The sequence below is a fragment of the Diceros bicornis genome, chromosome 1 (assembly GCF_020826845.1).
Source record: "Diceros bicornis minor isolate mBicDic1 chromosome 1, mDicBic1.mat.cur, whole genome shotgun sequence".
Taxonomy (NCBI): Eukaryota; Metazoa; Chordata; class Mammalia; order Perissodactyla; family Rhinocerotidae; genus Diceros; species Diceros bicornis.
Window position 1 is genome coordinate 2,620,121 of NC_080740.1, and position 13,729 is coordinate 2,633,849.

The window sequence follows — 13,729 nt, forward strand, 5'->3', positions numbered from 1 at the left end:
GGATCAGGCATTTGGAAATCTAAGGATGTAAAATGGTGCCCTGATGTGCTCATTTTTAGGATAACAAAAGTTCCTTTGGGTTTTAGACTTCCCTATTGTTTCAGAGCCTTCAGATTAGAATGGTAAACAAGTTAGACTTAGTGAAGAAGGGGGGTTCAGTTTTTTGGGAAACGACTCCGCTTGTACCCTGCCCTGCACCCCGTTCCCCTTAGAGAGCAGCCCCGCCAGGTTGAAAGCCAGCAACTGCGAAGGGGACATTAGTTTGAAGGGGCAGATTTCCTTTCTATTCCAGGGCTTATGCGGTGCATCCATGCATAACAGTTGGGCAGTGCGCTTTTTACCTCCCCTGGTGTACCGCGGGCCTGGGGAACTCTTCGTGCGCCCTTGTCTTTCCTGAGGGGCCCCCCACCCGCATCAGCGCTGATGTGGTTGCCTCTTCCTCCAGGTGCTCACTGAATGTTAAATTCCTCCCACTCAGATAGCCATACAAATCTTAAAGCAGTCAGGCTTATTTCCGTTATATATTGTGAGCAGGATCAGATTTTGGTAAAAATATATATGATTCTGGTTGTAAATATTTCCGTCCTCAACACTTGTTATTGTATTCATTGTTTTTACGACTAGTTTTTTTTCTTTATATAATGTTAAAGCCATCACATGAACTTAGTTTTGCTAAATACTGTCAATAAACTGCATTGAAATGTAAATGTACTATATTGAGAAGAATTGCTTGCATTTAACCATGTTAGATTCTGCAAGTGTTGTTTTTAAGAAAAGGAATTTGCTTATAAAGGAAGCCAAACCTAGTGACATATGTAATGAAATAAATTTATCAAATATAAACTGCAGAGAGGAGCACAGCGGTAAGTGGGAGTTATTTTTATTGCCCAGGGCATAAATTATGAATATGATATTCAAATACATACTGGTGCCAAAAAGATCTTGTTCCCAAAAAAAAAACAATTCGGTTTACCAGCAAAAGGGTGAGAAAGCTGAGAGAATTGAAGTGATTGATTAACTGATGAAGTTTTCAAAAACAGTGGACAATAATACCACCTTCAAAATGGAAGGATCAGAAACCTTGAAATTCCCCAGATGGGGAATCTTGGGGATCTTTTTCAGTTGGCTCCATTCAGCCACTGCCATGGTAGATATCTGGTGAGTATTGGCAGGTGAGAGGGGTCTCATGGGTTGCAGAGGGGGTGAACTTTACAGTGGAAGACAGATGTTTGCAAGGTTGGTGACTGTAAATTTGTAGTTATATGGATGCATGTTATTGTAGGAGCAAGTTCCTAGAAGGCACATTTGGTTGCTCCAACACCTCCTTACTAGAATTCTTTGAGGTACTTGTCAGTACGTGTAATAAGTAAGAATATTAGAGTTCCAGAGTCTCAGTGGTTAAATGAGATATTGGAACAGGAAGTAGGGGGGAAGATCTGTCTTGGAATTTTCTGGACTAGATAGAACCCATACAGCAGTGGTGGCTACATCTTACTCCAAAATGGCACGTGATGGCAGAGCAAATATTTGAATTCAGAACTGAAAGAAAGCTGATAACTGAAGGTGAGACCACAGGATTTGAATTGAAATATGTCTTTTTAACGGTTAAAATTTAAAAACAAAGCAAATCTTTTCAGTATAGTATGGCAGTTAGGAACAGGAGCTCTAGAGTCAGACTTCTTGGATTCAAATTTTGGCACCTTCTGTAATTATCTCTGTGACTTTGGGCTGGTTACTTAATCTCATGATGCCTCAATTTTTTCATCTCATAATGTTATGAGGATTAAATGAGCTCGTACAATAAGATCTGGGCCTGGCATGTAGTAAACACTCCATAAATAATAACTGCTATTATTATCATCATCGTCATGATTATTGATATTTTAGAAAACAACCGTAAAATAGTACTCCCTAGTATCAGGAGTATGAGATAACTAGTGTAAACACTTTGATGCATTTCCTTTCAGTATTTTTTCTCAGTTCGATTTTTACACAGTAAACTATATGAATAATTTTTCATTCTGCTTTTTTTACCTAGCGCCATAAGCATTTTCTCATGTTCTTAAATTATTTTGTGAGCATCTTTTTAAATAACCACATGTTTGTGTGCATTTCTCATAATTAAACGGTTTCCTGTTGGACAGTTAGCAAGTTTTTAACTTTTTTTTTTTTGCAGTTATAAGAAGCACTACAATGAACATCCTTGTACCTAGAACAATTTCTGTGTTTCACATTATTTCATGAAGATAGATTCCCCAAAGTGAAAATATTAGGTCAGAGTATATGAACATCCAGAGCTCATGGTCCATATTGCCCAATTGCTTTTTCTTAAGGGAATGAAAGGACTTAAAATAAATTGAGGAGCACGCATTTATTGCCCTTATTGCTTGAGATGGGAGGAGAGATGGAGTGAATAAACATTTTTTCTGTGTAATATACTAGGCATTATTTGTAGGCATTTAGCATACATGGTTACTTTTACATACATTATGCTCATTATCATAGCCTTGTGTTACACGTGGGAGTTACTTCCATTTTACTGATGGGAGAACTGAAGTATAGGTAGGTAAGTACTTTGCCCAAAGACTCAAAATGTTCAAGGCTGGATCTGAATCTAGATCTGCCTGATTGCAAAGCTCATGCTCTTTTATTTGTAAAATTTTATGTAATGTAAGTATTCAGAATTTTAAAATGAATATGTATACAGTGAGTGAATACATAATCTTACAATGAATCTTATAATTCACTATAGCATAGTGAATCTACTGTTAATCATAGACCACATTATTAAGATAGTGAAACTCAGCTGGACGTAATGAATGGGTAAATTACAAAGTTAAACCAGACAGGGCTTAACTATCTACATACATTTTAGAAAAGGAAAAAAATCCTTACCTGGATGAGATGTACTTGGTAGTGAATATATAAAGCTCGTTTCTAAAATGAATGCAGCAAGCATTTGTGAGTGAAACACTCTTAGTAATGACCTCAACAGAAATAGCAGTGGAAAAAAACAAAAAAATCTATCAAATTTGGGGATTAAGAGAACTGAAAAAGGCGCATTAAATAACTAAATTGAAAAATACACTTAGTAAAACCCTTGGCAAAGTAAACTAAGGTCTTAATAGAGAAATAAGCAAAAAAAAATTGAAATGTTCTAGATAAGGATAATAAGATAATGTGTGGGAGATTAATTTTGTACTGAAAATAGAAGCAAAAAAAATTTTGAGTTGCATTTTACAGTTGATTTTGAAGCACTCTGAAGCCATTAGTAAAATAATTATCAGTGGAGCCCCTTAATCCTCTGATGAAGAAGTTACTGCCATAGCTGATCCCAGAAAGGCCAAGATTCCATTGCTTTTGTCTTTACTAAGGAAGGAATTAGGGAAGAGAAATATTTCAGTAAATTGTGAACATATTAAATAGTTGCAAATAAATAATTAGGTGGTATCTACTAGAATTGTAGAGAAATGAATATAAAACATTGATCATTGTGCTGCCATTAGAAATAATGGTTTTGAAAAATACTTGAAGTAAAAATACAGTTTATTTTGGCTGGAGCATAAGAAAATAGGAAAATGATGAGCAAGATGGCAGATTGTGAAGGACTTGGCGTGCCATTTATTCATTCATTAAGCATTTATTAGTACTGGGATTGTCCCTTATCCTCAAAAGATTTACATACTAGTGGAGAGAGAGAGAGTAAACAAAAAAGTGCAGTGCACTGTGGTTACAGCTTTTATGATATGAATCTGGAGACACCCAGGAGGGCTAGTAAGAGATTCCATGCAGAGTGGGAGAAAGGGCGCAGGCATTTCCAGGGAAAGGGGCAGCACTGCCAGGGGTATGTCAGCAAAGATAAGGACCTACTATGTTCTTGTAACTCTGAGCAGTTCAGGGGCCCTACAAGGTGTAGAGCAGGAGTCCACAAACTTTCTGTAAAGGACCAGACAATAAATATGTTCTCCTTTGTGGACCATACCAACTCAGCCATTGTAGTGCAAAAGCCGTCATAGAGAGTGGAAACTAACGGGTGTGACCGAGTTTGACTAGTGGGCCTTCATTAGCCAACCTCTAGTATATGGTAGGGGGATTTGAGGAAGAGAGAACCTACTGAGCCTTGTGTTGCCCTAGCACAAGCCATTGAAAGATTTGAAATGAGGAATTTACAACATTGATTGTGTAAAGAACAGAATAAAAGAGAAAAAGATTGTTTTTAAGCCCTATAAACCAATAAGAAAAGAGAAGACAATTTTTTAAATGGGCAGATTCACAGGAGAGGCAATACAGCTAGCCAATAAACATAAAATAATGCTCTACCTTGCTGATAGGGAAATGCAAAGTAAAACAGTGACTTTTTTTTTTTTTACCCATCGTATTGGCAAAAGTGAAAAAGTTTTGCCAGTTATGTTATCGACAAGGTTGTAGGGAAACTCATACGTTGAATAAATCACCACAGCTTTAAAGTAAAAACATTTTTGACCCAGCAATTTCCATTTCTTAGGGAAACGTGAGTGTATTAGGAGTCATGTGTGTTCAAGGATGTCTTTGTCAGTAGCCACAGAACCTTCAGACTTTCAAGTCACCTTTCATCTCCTGCACTCCAGTTCATAAAAGGGTCTGTTTGTCTATTTTTTTTAACCCCTTCCCAACTCTTCGTACTCTTCTACTGTGCCCGCTGGAATTTACAGCCCATTATCCTCGAAATCCAGTCTCAACCTGTGCTTAATATTCCCTTCGCTTTCTTCCTCTCGGGGGACCTGTGCACTGGGGCTGTTGGGGCTGTTTCTTTCCTTGGCACTCCTTTTCACTGTTCGTAGAGGTGGGAAAGGCGTCTCCCATGCATGTCTTTGCTGCTTTCAAACTGTTCTTCCTCCCTTCTCCCTAAAAATCCTCAATTTTGGGGTATGTCATCGGATTATTTAATCTACTACCCCTCATGATTGCTGTCAGCTACTACCCTCCAGGTCATTGCTGCTCATTTCTCAGTTATTTCAGCTCGAGGCTCATTGCTCCTCTTTCCAGTACTACCTCAGTCTTTACATTGAAATTGAAAAGAATATGCGTAACTGATCTTCCGAGTCCCTTGGCCTCACGTGTCCTAGGCCTTTCTTCCAGCGCTCTTCCCATCCAGCCTGTCTCAGTTGCTCACTCCTGTCGTTGTCCCCTCTTGCCTCATCTATAACTGCTGTCCCTCTGCTGTTTCCGTTTCATGTGCTCCACTCTGTGACCCACTTCCTAGTGGGGTAGTTCGTTCCTTCTACTAATTTTCTCAGCCCCAACCATCTTTGACCTCAATGGAATCTCCAATCCCTTGATCCTACCCCTGTTTCCCTGCCATTCACCCTCTTGATGTTTTCACTCCCTTTCTTACTCATCTTAAATTCCGTGGTTTATCATTTTAATCACTCCTTTGGATTCACTCTCTTGCTCTGCTTGTTTGACAGAACGACAGCCCTAGTTAAAACCAACTCTGCTTTCTTTGCACCCGCCCCTCTGTAACTTAGTGTGGCTGGAAGAAAACACAACCACACGTGACCACATACCTCAAGTGGGTCCTTAATGCTGCCTGTTGATTGTACTATATTTTCCTCGTCTGTTCACTCTCCCACTCTCCTAAATGACTATTTCATATCTTCTTTTCTTCAAACTTCCAATGTCTCTTCCCATCCTCACTTTCAGCTCACAACCTTGCTTCCTACTTTGCTAAGAAAATTGAAGCAGTCAGAAAACTTCCACAAACCCCACCAGCCCATGTACCTACCAGCATCTGCGTCAGTACACGCTGTCTTCCTGCTCGTTACCTTAGATTAACTGTTCATGTTTCTTGTGTCTGCTTTTACACCAGATCCCACCCTCTCTCACCTGCTCAAGAGGGTTGCTTCAGCTTCTCTCCTTCTATTATTTCTCCTGTCTTTAAAAAAAAAAACTTAGGGGCCGGCCCGGTGGCGCAAGCGGTTAAGTGCGCGCGCTCCGCTGCGGCGGCCCGGGGATCGCTGGTTCGGATCCCGGGCGCGCACCGACGCACTGCTTGGTGAGCCATGCTGTGGCGGCGTCCCATATAGAGTGGAGGAGGATGGGCACCGATGTTAGCCCAGGGCCGTCTTCCTCAGCAAGAAAAAGAGGAGGATTGGCGGATGTTAGCTCAGGGCTGATCTCCTCACAAAAAAAAAAAAAAAAAAAAAAGAGGATTGGCGGATGTTAGCTCAGGGCTGATCTCCTCACAAAAAAAAAAAAAAAAAAAAAAAAAAAACTTCACCACCTGTTTCCTCAGTTTCCTTTTGCAGCATTATTTCTCAAAAGAGTTGTCTATACTTGCTGTTCCCAAGATCCTCCTCTCATACTCTATTAAACCCACTCCAGTCAGGCCTTTGCACCAGTCTTGCTGAAGCAGCTCCTCAGGTTCTCCAGTAACTTACGTGTTGCCAAATGCCATATGCCGTTGATTCTGTTCATCTTACTTGACCTGTCAGCAACATTTGACATAGCTATCTGTTCCCTTATCCTTGAAATACTTTCTTCTTTGCTTTCCAGGATGCTGCACACCCTTGGTTATCTCCTGCCTCAGTGTTGGTTCCTTGTAATTTTCCTTTGCCTTTCTTATGACAGACCTCTTAATATTGGAGAGCCCCAGGGCTCAGTCCTTGGTTTTGTTTGTTTTTTGTTTTTCTTTTCTATGCTCCATTGGTAATCTCATTCTGTCTCATGTCTTTAAATACCATATAAATGCCACCAATGCCCAAATTTAGATCTTTAGCTCTCTCCCTAACTTCAGTCTCATATGTTCAACTGCCTATTCAACATCTGTACATAAATGTCTAATAATAGATATCAAACTCAGCATGTCCAAAACTAAACTCCTAAACTTCCTCCCCAAAGCCTGCTCTACCCATAGACTTCCTCATTTCTTTTTTCTTTTTTTTTTTTTTTTGGTGAGGAAGATCAGCCCTGAGCTAACATCCAATGCCAATCCTCCTCCTTTTCGCTGAGAAAGACTGGCCCTGGGCTAACATCTGTGCCCATCTTTCTCTACTTTATATGGGACGCCGCCACAGCATGGCTTGACAAGCAGTGAATCGATGCACGCTGGGATCCGGGCCTGCGAACCCCGCGTGCCGAAGCAGAGCGTGCGCACTTAACCACTGTGCTGCCGGGCTGGCCCCTAGACTTCCCATTTCTGTTTGTCAGTGGGAACTCCATCCTCCCGGTAGCTCAGGCTAAAATCTTGGTGTTATTCTTTTTTTTTTTTTTTTTTAAAGATTTTATTTATTTATTTTTTCCCCCCAAAGCCCCAGTAGATAGTTGTATGTCATAGCTGCACATCCCTCTAGTTGCTGTATGTGGGACTTGGCCTCAGGATGGACGGAGAAGTGGTGCCTCGGTGCGCCCGGGATCCGAACCCGGGCCACCAGCATCGGAGCGCGCACACTTAACCACCAAGCCACGGGGCCAGCCCTTGGTGTTATTCTTGACTTTGCTTTTTCTTTGACTCTTCAGATCCTTTCTTTCAGGACGACGTGTTCTTTGTATATCATCAGAATACATGCAGAATCTTACCATGCCTCCTCACCACTACCACCCTGGTCCCAGCCACTACCACCATAGCTCCTGGAATTACTTAAATAGGTTACTACCTGGTCTCCCCGTTCCACCCTAGCCCCTCCCAACAGTACTTTCTCAATTCAGTAGCCAGAGTGAGCCTTTTACAAACTGACAGTCCCTGCCACTGCTCTATTCACAGCCCTGCCGTGACTGCCCCTGTGAATCAGAGAAAATCTAATCCTTGCAATGGCCTACAAGGCTCTACATTTTCTGCCCAGCCCACTCCCCTTTCTCCTGACTCATTTCCTACCACAGCTTTCCCTCCTTCCTCGCTGGCCTCCTGGCTATATTATAAAATATCAGTCGTGTTCCTACTTTAGAGCTTTTGCTTTAGCTAGTTCAGCTGTGTGGAATGTACTTCCCCAAATATCTACTTGGCTCCCTGGCCTTACCTCCAGGTCTTTGCTTAGATTTCACCTTCTCTAAACACCCTATTTAATTTTGCTTCCTACCCTCTCCCATCCCCGTTATCCTGGATTCTTTATTTTTTGCATAGCACATACCATCTTCTAACATGGTATATCAGGGGTCAGCAAGCTAGAGCTCCGTTGCCCTGTGGCCTCTTTTTGTACAGCCTATAGGCTAATAATGGTTTGTACGTTTTTAAAGGGTTGTAAAAAAAAAAAAAAAACAAAGAATATACAACAGACATATGTGGTCTGCAAAGCCTAGACTATTAACTCTCTGCCCCTTTCCAGAAAACGTTTGCACTGTATATTCTGTTTATTGTCTTTCTCTTCCTGCAAGAATATAGGCTCCAAGAGGGCAAAGATCTTTGTTTTATTTATTGCTGTATCTGCAGCAACTAGAACAGTGCCTAGAATGTAGTAGTCACTCAGGAAATATTTTTTAAATGAATTAATTCCTTGTAATGGTGCAAAATTGTAAATAGCTTGTTATAGACTAGAAATAAATGAGTTGTTACAGACTAGAAATAAAACTCTTTATTTCTACGGAAATATATGTATTTAAATGCATGAAAAACAGCTCTACAAGGATATGCATCAAATGAATATTAGAGTACCTTTGGGGAGGAGACCAGGATCAGCAGAGGAACTTGAAGGCAGCTTGAATTTCATCTGTATTGTATACTTTTTTTTAATACAATGAAAGCAGTCACATATTAGTTTTTCATTTAAAGATTTTTTTTAGTGAGTAGAAAGGGGAAAAAAGAAATAGGTACTAACTAAAGCAATGAGAGGAAATAGAGAGTAATGAGATGGAGAGAGAGGGAAGAGAACATTGCCTTTCTTAAATGTCGTATTTGGCCAGTAATCTGAATGAGGAGATGGAGTGAGCAATGTGAATATTTGGAGAAAGAGCATGCAAAAGTAAAGACCCTTAAGTGGGAACAAGCCTACCATCATCAGGGAACCACAGGAAGACCAGTGGCACTGGAACATAGGGAAAAGGGGGCAGAGACTGCAAGGAGGTAGTTCAGAGAGGCAGGCAGGAGCCCAGATTAGGAACAGCTTTGTAGGCTGTGGTAGGGATGTGAGGTTTTGTTCTCAGTGTGATGAGAAACCACTGGAAGGTTTTGATGGCGAGAAGACATGATTTAATTGCAGGTTTAACAAGGTCATTTTTGCTGCTTTGTCTCAGAGAACAGGCTGTAAGGAACAAAAGAGAAGGCAGGGAGACCTATGGTAGACCATGCTCTTGTGGAACATGGGGTCTGGGCGGGGGTGGACAGTGGGGAAGGTAAGAAGTAGTCCGAGTGTGTTTTGAAGGTGTATTCTGAGAGTATATTTTGACAGCGCTGGCTGATGGTTTGGATGTGGGATATGAGGGAAATCAAGAATGACTCCTTAGTATTTTGGCCTGAACAACTGGATGAACACTAGTGGCATTTAGTGATACTGGGCAACTGGAGGAGGAGCAGATTTGAACGGGGTGGGGAAAGGAATCAAGAGTTCTGTTTTAGCCAGTAAAGTGTGAGGTGCCCACTTAACAAATAGATGTGTCTTGTTAGCCATTGGGAACTTGAGTGTGGAATTCAGAGTCCTCTTGAATAGCACAGACTGGATGAAATTGTGTGGATAGAGAAAGAAAGGGGGCTAGGATATTTAGGGGTAGGGGAGCCAGCAACTGCCAGAGCAGCCAGTGAAAGGAAAGGAAAACCAGGGAGACAGGATGCCTCCAGCTGAGAGGTAAGAGTGGCTGCCAGTGTTCAGCACTGTGAGGAGGTTCAGATGAGGCCAAGAAGAAGTCATTGCCTTTGGCACCAGGGAATTCTCACTCTCAGTGGAGTGAAGTGAAGAAGGGGAGACAGTAACTTGCCACAACTTTCAAGATGTTTCTGTGAATGGGAGGGAGTGGAGAAATTGAATAGGTATGGTGAATGGAGTCAAAGATGGGTTTTTTGTTTTTTGTTTTTGTTGTGAGGAAGACTGGCTCTGAGCTAACATCCATTGCCAATCCTCCTCTTTTTGCTGAGGAAGATTATCTCTGAGCTAACATCTGTGCCCGTCTTCCTCTGTTTTGTATGTGACATGCCGCCACAGCATGGCTTGATGAACAGTGCATAGGTCCGCGCCCAGGATCTGAACCTGCGAACCCCGGGCCGCCAAAGCGGAGTGCGCAAACTTACCCACTATGCCACCGGGCAGGCCCTCAAAGGTGGTTTTTTAAGATGTTATTTTAAAATAATTTCAAACTTACAGAAAAGTTGTGAGAATAATTCAGAGAACTGTCATATACACTTTACTTGCATTCACCAGTTTTTGACATTTTGCCACATTTTCCCACACACACAAACACACACAATTATTTTTTTGAACATTTTAAAGCAGGTTGCATACATGTTGCACTTTCACCCCTTAAGAATTTAATGTGTGTATCTTAAGAGCCAGGATGTTCTCCTCTGAAACCGTGTATAGTCATCAAATTCAGGAAATTTAGTTTTTTACAGTCTGTGTTACAGTTTTGTCACTTGTCCCAGAAACATCCTTTGTAGCATTTTTTCCTCCAGTACAGGATCCAGTCTAGAGTTTTATATTACATTTAGTTGTCATCTTTTTTTTTTTTAATTTTATTTATTTATTTTTTTCCCCCAAAGCCCCAGTAGATAGTTGTATGTCATAGTTGCACATCGTTCTAGTTGCTGTATGTGGGATGCAGCCTCAGCATGGCCAGAGAAGCGGTGCCTCGGTGTGCGCCCGGGATCCGAACCTGGGCCACCAGTAGTGGAGCGCATGCACTTAACTGCTAAGCCACGGGGCCGGCCCTAGTTGTCATCTTTTTTGACAGAGGTTTTGTTTTTTTTTTTTCAGTAGAACTTTGCCATTTTCTCACTATAACAAGCCCATGAGATAGAGGTACTATTATCTCATTTTGTAGATCATAGTTAATTATTCTTTCCATGACTAATAAATGACAGAGTAAGAACTCAAGGTCAGCAGAGGAACCCCAAGGTTTGCGTTCTCTGCTACAGTGACTCCCATGTAGTGCATGGAAAAATCTGAAATTCCTTGTTTGAAGAGGACAAGTAAGTCAAATATATAGATCACAGGCAATGATCCCTTATATAAAAAGGCTGATTTTAAATTTCCAGACCTGGATTATAACTCTTTGTAGTGGTAGATCAGAGTTTAATATGTCACCCTCAGGAGAATTAGGACAGAGGAAGAGCAAGAGAAGGGAATATGTTTAAACTTTATGTGTAAAATTTATCAGACTTTGGCATAAATGATGTGTTTTCAGAGTTGTTTAGAAAGGTAAAATAAAATACTCAGGTTAATTCTTTTATGGTGAGTTTAGTTGACGGTATATGGACTTAGTCTAAAGAGTCCTGTTCTATGTTTCAAAAGGTTTGTTTCAGCTCGTAAAATGCTGTTGTTAAACCCTTATTAGAAAATATTGTGGGACCTAATTTAGGAAAGGAGCATTAAACAGTGAATCATTGAAGCCACAGGTGCTCCAGAACGGGAATTACAATGCTCCATTGGATTTTTAGTTCAATAATGTTTTACACAGTTTTCTGTTACACAGTTTTGAGGGGTTAATGGGTAAAGACTTATGTTGGATAGAAGCCCAAGTTATGATGAAAATTTTTCTGTAACATTTCAACTAGAGATTGGTCTTACTGTTGAATGTGACTTCTGTAAGAAGTGACCTAGCCTGGCCCAGTACTGTCCCCTTTCACAGGAGCCCAGGTATTTGCTGAAAGAATCGAATGACAGGTAGCTCTCACTCGGGTAACTCAGTAGTCCCAGAACTGTACTTGAACAATTAAGTTGAATATAAGTTTCCCCGAAGACTTGGAGAATTTCAGCAGCAAGTATAAAGAAAAGAAGTAAGGCTAGCTTTTGTATGTGGAATATGACCAGGTTCATTATTTACAGTCAACTAAATGTTTTACTTCTAGAAGCTGAGAGGATTGTGGTCTTTCATTGCTTTGTAGATGAGGAAATAACCCAAATGAGTATAAGTGATTTGCACAGCATTGCCCAGCCAGCTCTTCTTCATGCAGAGAACTGAGACAAGAGCCCCAGATCTCGGGCACTCCTTTTTTCCTGATGTTATTTTGTCTCTTCCTGGCACAGAAGACTTAAAGACTCGTGGTTGGGGGCAGTTTGTCCTAAAGGCCCATGAGGTTACATGGGTTTGTTAGCTTCAGAAAGGCTGTAGCTTGGGGCGGGTCCAGTGGCGCAAGGGGTTAAGTGCTCACTCTCTGCTGCGGTGACCCGGGGTCCGCTGCTTGGGATCCTGGGCGCACACCGACGCACTGCTTGTCAAGCCATGCTGTGGTAGCGTCCCATATAAAGTGGAGAAAGATGGGCATGGATGTTAGCCCAGGGCCAGTCTTCCTCAGCAAAAAGAGGAGGATTGGCAGATGTTAGCTCAGGGCCGATCTTCCTCACCAAAAAAAAAGAAAGGCTGTGGCTCTGAGTTCATGTCTGCCTTACCTCCCCAGATAGCATCCTTCCCCTGACCTGGCTCCCTCCCCCCGTAAGTCAAGGATGAAACAGTGGAGAAACTATAAAGGTAGGAGCTTTTTCTGGAGTCTTATTGTAGTATACATAGTATACGGTATACAGTAATCTGCCCTTATCCGTGGGAATACATTCCATCATGCCTGAAACCGCGGATAGTATCAAACCCTATGTATACTCTTTCTTTCCTAACGGGCTATCAGGCAGGTAGCACATACAGTGTGGGTATGCTGGACAAGTCCCGTGTGGGGTAGAGCATGATTTTATCACGCTACTCAGAATGGCATGCAATTTAAAACTTGTGAATTGTTTATTTCTGGAATTTTCTATTTAATGTTTTGTGCAGTTAACCATGGGTAACTGAAACCGCAGAAAGTGAAACTGCAGATAAAGGGGGGACGCTGTAGTAGTTTAAGATTTAATGTAGAAATTTGATGGGGAAGCTTAAAAGCCAGTAGAGAAACAAAAGTTTGAGGCATAAAAAAGAAGTGCTCTGATAAAAATTCTAGCTTTATTTTAACCTTACATCCCAGTGGGCTAGAGGCTTTTATTTTGGTGTTGGTACTTGCTGATCAGGTGCACAGAGGCAGTTTTTATTTGTAAAACAGAATCTACACATTCACACCCCGGTGAGATTCTAGTAGAGTTTACATTGCTCAGTAGCCAGGTCAAACTTGTGATTTCAGCTAAAATTATCATTTTCTGATTCTGAGAAAATACAAACTCCTGTCCATCTCAAATGCTTTTGAGTCAGGTTCATCAAATGCCTAACCACATATTGAATTGTTGAATTTAATAACGTAAAGAAATCTTAGAAATTTCTTAGTTCATCCCTCTCATTCCAGACTTTTCTTATATTGTATTTGTAGTTTCCAGCTATAAAATCTTGCATAGACAAGTGCCTAATAAATGTTTGCTTATTAATTTAATTTCTGGAGTTCCTTCCTTCTAGAATAAGCATACTACTCCTGTAAGAATGTATAATGGAGAGTTGACGGGAGACGATGTATTTTATTAACTGTAAATAATATGGATTAGTTGCTGTATGAAAATTTTTTTTAATTGAAATATCATTTCATGTGACTTAAAGATTTGCTTTCTGTGACCCCAGCCCTACTCCAGGAAAATGATTTAGGAAAAGTTTATTTTATAATAAATATATTTATTTTTCTTTCTAAGAATCAGTTTAGTGT

General features: G+C 40.8%; 1 protein-coding gene across 2 annotated transcripts in view; it reads left to right on the forward strand.

The window, feature by feature from the left end:
• TNPO1 (transportin 1) overlaps positions 1-13,729 on the forward strand; it is an 88,116-nt gene that overhangs the window by 725 nt on the left and 73,662 nt on the right. Inside the window, exon 1 of one of the 2 annotated variants that reach the window (XM_058559527.1) lies at positions 12,518-12,588. The exons of the other annotated variant lie outside the window; for it this stretch is intronic. The gene's annotated coding sequence lies outside the window, so the exon portion shown is untranslated. Of the gene's footprint in view, positions 1-12,517; positions 12,589-13,729 lie in introns of those variants that run through there. 2 annotated transcript variants of the gene reach the window in all.